This window comes from Cherax quadricarinatus, chromosome 26 (assembly GCF_038502225.1).
Source record: "Cherax quadricarinatus isolate ZL_2023a chromosome 26, ASM3850222v1, whole genome shotgun sequence".
In the NCBI taxonomy this organism is placed as follows: domain Eukaryota; kingdom Metazoa; phylum Arthropoda; class Malacostraca; order Decapoda; family Parastacidae; genus Cherax; species Cherax quadricarinatus.
This window is the reverse complement of record NC_091317.1, coordinates 16,924,599-16,937,098: the sequence shown is the minus strand read 5'-3', so window position 1 is coordinate 16,937,098 and position 12,500 is coordinate 16,924,599. Positions and strand designations below refer to the sequence as shown.

At 43.6% G+C, this 12,500-nt stretch overlaps 1 protein-coding gene across 11 annotated transcripts in view; it reads left to right on the top strand.

Annotated features, from left to right (window-relative positions):
• Positions 1-12,500, top strand: part of LOC128691649 (uncharacterized) — a 621,418-nt gene that overhangs the window by 341,077 nt on the left and 267,841 nt on the right. The window lies entirely within an intron of this gene.

The following is a 12,500-nucleotide window of genomic DNA, read 5'->3' as shown; positions in this document are numbered from 1 at the left end:
CCTACCATCTTACTTCTTTAAGACAGATTTACCTACCATCTTACTTCTTTAAGACAGATTTACCTACCATCTTACTTCTTTAAGACAGATTTACCTACCATCTTACTTCTTTAAGACAGATTTACCTACCATCTTACTTCTTTAAGACAGATTTACCTACCATCTTACTTCTTTAAGACAGATTTACCTACCATCTTACTTCTTTAAAACAGATTTAACAACCATCTTACTTCTTTAAGACAGATTTACCTACCATCTTACTTCTTTAAGACAGATTTACCTACCATCTTACTTCTTTAAGACAGATTTACCTACCATCTTACTTCTTTAAGACAGATTTACCTACCATCTTACTTCTTTAAGACAGATTTACCTACCATCTTACTTCTTTAAGACAGATTTACCTACCATCTTACTTCTTTAAGACAGATTTACCTACCATCTTACTTCTTTAAGACAGATTTACCTACCATCTTACTTCTTTAAGACAGATTTAACAACCATCTTACTTCTTTAAGACAGATTTACCTACCATCTTACTTCTTTAAGACAGATTTACCTACCATCTTACTTCTTTAAGACAGATTTACCTACCATCTTACTTCTTTAAGACAGATTTACCTACCATCTTACTTCTTTAAGACAGATTTACCTACCATCTTACTTCTTTAAGACAGATTTACCTACCATCTTACTTCTTTAAGACAGATTTACCTACCATCTTACTTCTTTAAGACAGATTTACCTACCATCTTACTTCTTTAAGACAGATTTACCTACCATCTTACTTCTTTAAGACAGATTTACCTACCATCTTACTTCTTTAAGACAGATTTACCTACCATCTTACTTCTTTAAGACAGATTTACCTACCATCTTACTTCTTTAAGACAGATTTACCTACCATCTTACTTCTTTAAGACAGATTTACCTACCATCTTACTTCTTTAAGACAGATTTACCTACCATCTTACTTCTTTAAGACAGATTTACCTACCATCTTACTTCTTTAAGACAGATTTACCTACCATCTTACTTCTTTAAGACAGATTTACCTACCATCTTACTTCTTTAAGACAGATTTACCTACCATCTTACTTCTTTAAGACAGATTTACCTACCATCTTACTTCTTTAAGACAGATTTAACAACCATCTTTCGTTTTCAATGACAAATTTACCTACCATCTTAAGTCTTCGTGACAGATTTACCTAGCATCTTACGTCTTCAAGACAGATTTACCTACGTGTTAATGAGAAAGAAAATAACAGTACTCTCGCCAGAGTACAAACCAGCCAACAGGCTGGTTTGTACTCTGTGATAGCTGTACTCTGTGATAGCTTCATAGGAGACTGTCTGTGGCACGTACTGCTTTGCCTTGCATCTTCCCTGAGTCGATTTCGGGGGTCATCGCCCTCCCGCGACCCGGTCCTATGCCAAGGCCTCAAGGCTGCTGATTTGGTCGACCAGGATGTTGCTGCCAGCTACTTGCAGTTCCATGTAAGTAACAGTCAGGCTGATCAGGAAATGTCTTTAGGACCATCTAAAGTTTTCTGTGGAAGACAGCCAGAGGTTTGTTGATGAGTTGCCTTTTCCACGAAGGGAGGGTGTTAAAAAACAATGGTCCTCTTAAATTTGTTGAGTTATTTTTAAGTGTACTCATCTCGTCCCTGTTACTCACTGGAGGTATTCTGTACCGTCCTCTAGGTCCTATGTTTTCAAATGGAGTGATTTCAGTGTAGAAATTTGGGAACAGTCCCTCTGTGTAAATTATGATGTACCTCTCTCGCCTACTTTCCAAAGAGTACAATTTAAGGGACTTCAAACTTTCCTAATATTTAGCAACGCTCTTCTTGCCGAATAAGGCAAGCGAAAATTTGTGTATGCAATAATTTCGCAAAAATCATTCTGAACCTAACGAAAAAAAAAATTTCATTGTGTTTGTTTATTGTAAACTTATCTAAAATATATTTAGTTGCATTAGGCTAGATTAATTAAATTGGGCTTGTTATAATAAGGTTAGGTAAGTTTTCTCAGGTTCTTTTGGTAAAACATCATTAATTTTTACATTAACATAAACGAAAACAAAAAATTCTTTAAACGTATTACAGAAAATTTTTGAAAGGACTTAATTTTAAATGAATTCTTAATAATTGACCAGTTTTAACTATTCGGCACGACATATATATACCAACACTCCGGCCTAGAGAGAACAAGTGACTTGAAGATTAGCATTTACATGTTCTAGTTATTCAACCTATGATTTTCCTTTCAGTAGTGATAGCACAATATTGTGATTCTTGAATATGAGATCCTCAGAAATTGTCTCTCCCAAGTCTCTCACACTGTGCTAGTGCCCGGTTGAATGTTTGGAGTTTGTCCTTTATTCCATTTCGGTCTTTATCTCCTCATCTCGTCTATAGAGGAGCAACTGAAATTCGTCCTCACTCATAGTGGTATTGTTCTCTGTGGCCAACTGGAAAATTTAGTATAAATCTGCTTGAAGGTTCGCCCTCTCCTCGGCCGACGCTACTCTCGAAAAAATTCTAGTATCATCAACAAAGAATGATACGACACTATGATTTGTATTCTTACCAGTGTTTGACATAAAAATGAGAAACAGAATTGGGGCGAGTACCGTGCCGTGAGGAACACAGCTTGTCACTGTAGCAGCCTCTGATTTTACTCTGTTTGCTATTACTCTCTGGGTTCCATTTGTTAAACAGTTAAATATCAGTCTTTACACTTTTAAAGCTCCCCCTTTGTCCTCATTGTGTGGGCTATTACAAGTGATTGTGTGTCTTTGACCCAGGCCACTGTGCACGGAGGTCTGAACCTTGATTATGATATTGTCTGAGATTGCTGTCTGCGACACATTACGTCCTGAACCAAGTCTTCTTTGTTCGTGAATATAAGGACAAGAGTATTCTAGTCAGTTCTTCTGCCTAGTAGCATATGGCAAATTCATTGCAATCACCACTATTCCGTGATATTGCTCATCCAAGCTAGCTCCAGAGACTAGCTCTCCTATTACAGTCTTTGCTTCATTCTTTCATCCTAGGTAAATTAGATAAGTTTTTTAGACAACACCCTATTTTCAAAAGTCGGTCTCTGAACTAGTTTTGTCCACCTGTCAGAGGACACGGCAGGTGGTGTGTACTACACTGGGCGCGTCCACGTGTCAAAGGACGTCCCCAGTATGCCTTGGCCGTGTGCCTGTTGTTGTCGTCACACTCACACACACACACTTTCAACATTCCAAAGGCGCGATCACCACCATATATTGCTCCCGGCATCACACATGACAAGTAACGGGACTACATTCCTCTACTGCTAACTCTAAAGCCGCCTATTTTGGTGTGGTAAGTATGTATCGAGACACATTAGAGTGTTAACTGAGCCAGATCTTTCTCTATTATTTACACACACACACACACATACACACACACACACACACACACACACACACACACACACACACACACACACACACACACACACACACACACACACACACACACACACACACACACACACACACACACACACACACACACACACACACACACACACACACACACACACACACAAGAAAGGTTGAGGGAAATCGGCCTGACGACACTGGAGGACAGGAGGGTCATGGGAGACATGATAACGACATATAAAATACTGCGCAGAATAGGCAAGGTGGACAAAGACGGGATGTTCCAGAGAAGGGACACAGACACAAGAGGTCACAATTGTAATTTGAGGACACAGATGAATCAACGGGATGTTAGGAAGTATTTCTTCAATCATAGAGTAGTTAGACCGTGGAATAGCCTAGAAAGTGACGTAGTGGAGGCGGGAACCATACATAGTTTTTAGGCGAGGTATGATAAAACTCATGGGGCAGGGAGAGAGAGGACCTAGTAGCAATCAGCGAAGAGGCGGGGCCAGGAGCTATGACTCGACCCCTGCAACCACAAATAGGTGAGTACAAATAGGTGAGTACACAAACACACACACATTTAAATATATATATGTCGTGCCTAAAACTTGCGAGTTTAGATTAAAAAGCAACGCTCTTCTTACCGAATAAGGCAAGAGAAAATTTGTGTATGCAATAATTTCGTAAAAGTCATTCTGAAACTAACGAAAAAAATATATTTAGTTGTGTCTGATTATTATTAAATTATTGTACACTTATCAAAAATATATTTAGTTGGATTAGACAAAATTAAATTGCGCTTCCTATTATAAGGTTAAGTAAGTTTTCTTAGGTTCTTTTGGTACAAAATTATTAATTTTTACATTAGGATAAATGAAAAAATATATATTTTTAAACGTACAAGAGAAAATTATATATGCAAACAATCGCAGACAGGCGATCCTAACTATGCAGGACAAGCCACAGGGGGGGGGGGGGGGGAGGCTGGAAATCTTTAGCTCAATTAATTTCATACTTCTCAGTGCGTCATCAGATGTGCAATGTTGCAAGTGAGCAACCAAAGCAGGGAGAGAGGTCCCAGAGTAGCGTAGGTGTCACCGGCCACGGTTACCCTTAGGGTCTAAGGGTAACCTACGCTACTCTAAGACCTCTCTCCCTGCTTTGTTTGCTCACTTGCACCATTGCACAGCTCCTGATGACTCACAAAGAAGTATGAAAGTACTTGAGCTAAAGATTTCCACCACCCCACCCCATGGCTTGTCCTGCATATATATATATATATATATATATATATATATATATATATATATGTCGTGCCGAAAAGGCAGAACTTGCGATCTTGGCTTAAATAGCAACGCTCATCTTGCCATATAGGACAAGCTAAAATTTGTGTATGCAATAATTTCGCCAAAATCATTCTTAACCTAACGAAAAAATATATTTCACTGTTGTTGTTTAGTATTAAATTATTGTAAACAAATCTAAAATATATTTAGTTGGGTTAGGCTAAAATAAATTGTTCTTGTTATAATAAGGTTAGGTAAGTTTTCTAAGATTCTTTTGGTGCAAAATTAAAAATTTTTACTTTAACATTAATGAAAAAAGTATATCTTTAAACGTATAAGTAACTGGTGGTGCGTGATGACTGCTTGTTGACTGGTGGTGTGTGATGACTGCTTGTTGACTGGTGGTGTGTGATGACTGCCAGTTGACTGGTGGTGTGTGATGACTGCTAGTTGACTGGTGGTGTGTGATGACTGCTAGTTGACTGGTGGTGTGTGATGACTGCCAGTTGACTGGTGGTGTGTGATGACTGCCAGTTGACTGGTGGTGTGTGATGACTGCTAGTTGACTGGTGGTGTGTGATGACTGCTTGTTGACTGGTGGTGTGTGATGACTGCCAGTTGACTGGTGGTGTGTGATGACTGCTAGTTGACTGGTGGTGTGTGATGACTGCCAGTTGACTGGTGGTGTGTGATGACTGCCAGTTGACTGGTGGTGTGTGATGACTGCTAGTTGACTGGTGGTGTGTGATGACTGCTTGTTGACTGGTGGTGTGTGATGACTGCCAGTTGACTGGTGGTGTGTGATGACTGCCAGTTGACTGGTGGTGTGTGATGACTGCTAGTTGACTGGTGGTGTGTGATGACTGCTAGTTGACTGGTGGTGTGTGATGACTGCTTGTTGACTGGTGGTGTGTGATGACTGCCAGTTGACTGGTGGTGTGTGATGACTGCTTGTTGACTGGTGGTGTGTGATGACTGCTAGTTGACTGGTGGTGTGTGATGACTGCTAGTTGACTGGTGGTGTGTGATGACTGCTAGTTGACTGGTGGTGTGTGATGACTGCTAGTTGACTGGTGGTGTGTGATGACTGCTTGTTGACTGGTGGTGTGTGATGACTGCCAGTTGACTGGTGGTGTGTGATGACTGCTTGTTGACTGGTGGTGTGTGATGACTGCTAGTTGACTGGTGGTGTGTGATGACTGCTAGTTGACTGGTGGTGTGTGATGACTGCTAGTTGACTGGTGGTGTGTGATGACTGCTAGTTGACTGGTGGTGTGTGATGACTGCTAGTTGACTGGTGGTGTGTGATGACTGCTAGTTGACTGGTGGTGTGTGATGACTGCTAGTTGATGGTGGTGTGTGATGACTGCTAGTTGACTGGTGGTGTGTGATGACTGCTAGTTGACTGGTGGTGTGTGATGACTGCTAGTTGACTGGTGGTGTGTGATGACTGCTAGTTGACTGGTGGTGTGTGATGACTGCTAGTTGACTGGTGGTGTGTGATGACTGCCAGTTGACTGGTGGTGTGTGATGACTGCTAGTTGACTGGTGGTGTGTGTGATGACTGCTAGTTGACTGGTGGTGTGTGATGACTGCTAGTTGACTGGTGGTGTGTGATGACTGCTTGTTGACTGGTGGTGTGTGATGACTGCTAGTTGACTGGTGGTGTGTGATGACTGCTAGTTGACTGGTGGTGTGTGATGACTGCCAGTTGACTGGTGGTGTGTGATGACTGCTAGTTGACTGGTGGTGTGTAATGACTGCCAGTTGACTGGTGGTGTGTGATGACTGCTAGTTGACTGGTGGTGTGTGATGACTGCCAGTTGACTGGTGGTGTGTGATGACTGCTAGTTGACTGGTGGTGTGTGATGACTGCTAGTTGACTGGTGGTGTGTGATGACTGCTTGTTGACTGGTGGTGTGTGATGACTGCTAGTTGACTGGTGGTGTGTGATGACTGCTAGTTGACTGGTGGTGTGTGATGACTGCCAGTTGACTGGTGGTGTGTGATGACTGCTAGTTGACTGGTGGTGTGTGATGACTGCCAGTTGACTGGTGGTGTGTGATGACTGCTAGTTGACTGGTGGTGTGTGATGACTGCTAGTTGACTGGTGGTATGTGATGACTGCCAGTTGATTGGTGGTGTGTGTGATGACTGCCAGTTGACTGGTGGTGTGTGATGACTGCTAGTTGACTGGTGGTGTGTGATGACTGCCAGTTGACTGGTGGTGTGTGATGACTGCTAGTTGACTGGTGGTGTGTGATGACTGCTAGTTGACTGGTGGTATGTGATGACTGCTAGTTGACTGGTGGTGTGTGATGACTGCTAGTTGACTGGTGGTATGTGATGACTGCTAGTTGACTGGTGGTACGTGATGACTGCTAGTTGACTGGTGGTATGTGATGACTGCTAGTTGACTGGTGGTATGTGATGACTGCTAGTTGACTGGTGGTACGTGATGACTGCTAGTTGACTGCTGGTGTGTGTGATGACTGCCAGTTGACTGGTGGTGTGTGATGACTGCTAGTTGACTGGTGGTATGTGATGACTGCTAGTTGACTGGTGGTGTGTGATGACTGCTAGTTGACTGGTGGTATGTGATGACTGCAAGTTGACTGGTGGTGTGTGGGATGACTGCCAGTTGACTGGTGGTGTGTGATGACTGCTAGTTTACTGGTGGTATGTGATGACTGCTAGTTGAATGGTGGTGTGTGTGATGACTGCTAGTTGACTGGTGATGTGTGATGACTGCTAGTTGACTGGTGGTGTGTGTGATGACTGCTAGTTCACTGGTGGTATGTGATGACTGCTAGTTGACTGGTGGTGTGTGTGATGACTGCCAGTTGACTGGTGGTGTGTGATGACTGCTAGTTGACTGGTGGTGTGTGATGACTGCTAGTTGACTGGTGGTGTGTGTGATGACTGCTAGTTGACTGGTGGTGTGCAATGACTGCTAGTTGACTGGTGGTGTGTGTGATGACTGCTAGTTGACTGGTGGTGTGTGTGGTGACTGCTAGTTGACTGGTGGTATGTGATGACTCCCAGTTGACTGGTGGTGTGTGATGACTGCTAGTTGACTGGTGGTGTGTGATGACTGCTAGTTGACTGGTGGTGTGTGATGACTGCTAGTTGACTGGTGGTGTGTGTGATGACTGCTAGTTGATTGATGGTATGTGAAGACTGCTAGTTGACTGGTGGTGTGTGATGACTGCTAGTTGACTGGTGGTGTGTGTGGTGACTGCCAGTTAACTGGTGGTGTGTGTGATGACTGCCAGTTGACTGGTGGTGTGTGTGATGACTGCCAGTTGACTGGTGGTGTGTGTGATGACTGCTAGTTGACTGGTGGTATGTGATGACTGCTAGTTGACTGGTGGCATGTGATGACTGCTAGTCGACTGGTGGCATGTGATGACTGCTAGTTGACTGGTGGTGTGTGTGATGACTGCCAGTTGACTGGTGGTGTGTGTGATGACTGCCAGTTGACTGGTGGTGTGTGTGATGACTTCTAGTTGACTGGTGGTATGTAATGACTGCTAGTTGACTGGTGGTATGTGTGATGACTGCTAGTTGACTGGTGGTGTGTGTGTGTGATGGCTGCTAGTTGACTGGTGGTGTGTGTGATGACTGCTAGTTGACTGGTGGTGTGTGATGACTGCTAGTTGGCTGGTGGTGTGTGTGATGACTGCTAGTTGACTGGTGGTGTGTGTGATGACTGCCAGTTGACTGGTGGTGTGTGTGATGACTGCCAGTTGACTGGTGGTGCGTGTGATGACTGCTAGTTGACTGGTGGTGTGTGTGATGACTGCTAGTTGACTGGTGGTGTGTGTGATGACAGCTAGTTGACTGGTGGTGTGTGTGATGACTGCTAGTTGACTGGTGGTGTGTGTGATGACTGCTAGTTGACTGGTGGTGTGTGTGATGACTGCTAGTTGACTGGTGGTGTGTGTGATGACTGCTAGTTGACTGGTGGTGTGTGTGATGACTGCCAGTTGACTGGTGGTGTGTGTGATGACTGCTAGTTGACTGGTGGTGTGTGTGATGAATGCTAGTTGGCTGGTGGTGAGTGTGATGACTGCCAGTTGACTGGTGGTGTGTTTGATGACTGCTATTTGACTGGTGGTGTGTGCGATGACTGCCAGTTGACTGGTGGTGTGTTTGATGACTGCTAGTTGACTGGTAGTGAGTGTGATGACTGCCAATTGACTGGTGGTGTGTGTGATGACTGCTAGTTGACTGGTGGTGTGTGTGATGACTGCTAGTTGACTGGTGGTGTGTGTGATGACTGCTAGTTCACTGGTGGTATGTGATGACTGCTAGTTGACTGGTGGTGTGTGTGATGACTGCCAGTTGACTGGTGGTGTGTGATGACTGCTAGTTGACTGGTGGTGTGTGATGACTGCTAGTTGACTGGTGGTGTGTGTGATGACTGCTAGTTGACTGGTGGTGTGCAATGACTGCTAGTTGACTGGTGGTGTGTGTGATGACTGCTAGTTGACTGGTGGTGTGTGTGGTGACTGCTAGTTGACTGGTGGTATGTGATGACTCCCAGTTGACTGGTGGTGTGTGATGACTGCTAGTTGACTGGTGGTGTGTGATGACTGCTAGTTGACTGGTGGTGTGTGATGACTGCTAGTTGACTGGTGGTGTGTGTGATGACTGCTAGTTGATTGATGGTATGTGAAGACTGCTAGTTGACTGGTGGTGTGTGATGACTGCTAGTTGACTGGTGGTGTGTGTGGTGACTGCCAGTTAACTGGTGGTGTGTGTGATGACTGCCAGTTGACTGGTGGTGTGTGTGATGACTGCCAGTTGACTGGTGGTGTGTGTGATGACTGCTAGTTGACTGGTGGTATGTGATGACTGCTAGTTGACTGGTGGCATGTGATGACTGCTAGTCGACTGGTGGCATGTGATGACTGCTAGTTGACTGGTGGTGTGTGTGATGACTGCCAGTTGACTGGTGGTGTGTGTGATGACTGCCAGTTGACTGGTGGTGTGTGTGATGACTTCTAGTTGACTGGTGGTATGTAATGACTGCTAGTTGACTGGTGGTATGTGTGATGACTGCTAGTTGACTGGTGGTGTGTGTGTGTGATGGCTGCTAGTTGACTGGTGGTGTGTGTGATGACTGCTAGTTGACTGGTGGTGTGTGATGACTGCTAGTTGGCTGGTGGTGTGTGTGATGACTGCTAGTTGACTGGTGGTGTGTGTGATGACTGCCAGTTGACTGGTGGTGTGTGTGATGACTGCCAGTTGACTGGTGGTGTGTGTGATGACAGCTAGTTGACTGGTGGTGTGTGTGATGACTGCCAGTTGACTGGTGGTGTGTGTGATGACTGCTAGTTGACTGGTGGTGTGTGTGATGACAGCTAGTTGACTGGTGGTGTGTGTGATGACTGCTAGTTGACTGGTGGTGTGTGTGATGACTGCTAGTTGACTGGTGGTGTGTGTGATGACTGCTAGTTGACTGGTGGTGTGTGTGATGACTGCTAGTTGACTGGTGGTGTGTGTGATGACTGCCAGTTGACTGGTGGTGTGTGTGATGACTGCTAGTTGACTGGTGGTGTGTGTGATGAATGCTAGTTGGCTGGTGGTGAGTGTGATGACTGCCAGTTGACTGGTGGTGTGTTTGATGACTGCTATTTGACTGGTGGTGTGTGCGATGACTGCCAGTTGACTGGTGGTGTGTTTGATGACTGCTAGTTGACTGGTAGTGAGTGTGATGACTGCCAATTGACTGGTGGTGTGTGTGATGACTGCTAGTTGACTGGTGGTGTGTGTGATGACTGCTAGTTGACTGGTGGTGTGTGTGATGACTGCTAGTTGACTGGTGGTGTGTGATGACTGCTAGTTGACTGGTGGTGTGTGTGATGACTGCTAGTTGACTGGTGGTGTTTGAGAGAGGGAACATGGCTGGCTACTGGCTGAATGTCTTTGCTCTTTTCTACCCATTCAAAGGACTTGGCCAACATGTCTCTGCCTCATTGGAAACTTAGTAATCGCAGCCTGTAAAAAATTTGCTAAAGTTAAATCTTTAAATCTTTCGCCTGAAGTTTGGTCTTAAAAATAACTAAAAAAAAAGGTATATTCTGTAGGGTAATTTCTCACTTCAATGAGGGTAATTAATCCTTTTATCGAGTGGTATGTGCAACAACAATGTGCATGTCAATGTGTATACCACGAGAGATACGTATGTCTAAGAGTATATTTACATAGAAGTATATATTTCTAAGTGTATATACGCTGAGAGTTTGGTATTGCCGCAGTGTTAGGGATCAGTGTTCCTGACAGGTGATGTGCAGGTGATATGCAGCCTTAATGACTCTCGTGTAGTCAGCTGGATTAAAACACTGTAATACACTGTATTATATTGACCAAACCAAGTGGCTGGTGGTAACTTAATAACAATAACAATAATAATAATATTATAATTACTATTACTACTAATAATAATAATTATAAATAATAATAATACTAATAAATAATAATAATAATAATAATAATAATAATAATAATAATAATAATAATAATAATAATAATAATAATAATAATAATAATAATAAAAATAATAATAATAATGATAATAATAAAAATAATAATAATAATGATAATAATAATAATAATAATAATAATAATAATAATAATAATAAAAATAATAATAATAATAATAGGCTTCCCAGTGGATGGCCTGATTAACAAGGTTATTGGTGCTAGCTGCACGAAGTCCACCATATGCACCAGTGCCCAGCTAATCAGCAACAGACTTGAGAATCTTGTCCGGTTCTCTCTTCAAGAAAGCCAGGATTTCTATCGGTAATCCCACTTATGTATGAAGGATGGGTATTAATATAATCTGGTACCAGCATCATCTGCACATTTATTTACTAACCTGGTTAAGGATCGGGCCGCGGGGGCGGGTCATTGCCTCATCCCCTTGAGAGTGTTCGGGGGTTAAAGCCCCCCCTGTAGGGTGTTCTTGTGGTCAACCCCCAGGAGGGTGTTCCGGGGACCAACGCCCCCCTGGAGAGTGTTCCGGGGGTCAACGCTCCCGCGGCCCAGTTCCTGACCAGGTCTTGCAGTGAATCAGGGCCTGGTCAACCAGGCTGTAACTGTTGGCCACACTTAAACCGACGTACGAACCACAGCCCGGCTGATCGGGTATTGACTTTACATAACGAGTAGCTGGAGTGACTTAAAAACAACAACTTGAGACCAGAGAAAAGAGAACAAGAGGTCAAAATATCAGAGAACGAGAGCCCAGGATCACGTAATGCTGTAGCAGATAAATAGAAGATAAATAGAATGGGCGAGACGGGAAGGGATGTCTGGGGGTCACTGGTGCAAACCTCATGCACAGCTTTAAGAACAGGGACGATAGGGCCCGCAAGGCTGGTAACCTAATAATGTTGGTCGTTACAGCTTACTTGGATAAATAAATTACTTTTAATACTAGGAGTGATTGTTATCTCACTGGGTGTTGTTATCACGGTGGAGGGAGAGTCTTGCTTGTTATTATCACGGTGGAGGGACTGTCTTGCTTGTTATTATCACTGTGGAGGGAGAGTCTTGGTTGTTATTATCACGGTGGAGAGAGAGTCTTGGTTGTTATTATCACGGTGGAGAGAGAGTCTTGGTTGTTATTATCACGGTGGAGGGAGAGTCTTGCTTGTTATTATCACTGTGGAGGGAGAGTCTTGGTTGTTATTATCACGGTGGAGAGAGAGTCTTGGTTGTTATTATCACGGTGGAGGGAGAGTCTTGCTTGTTATTATCACGGTGGAGGG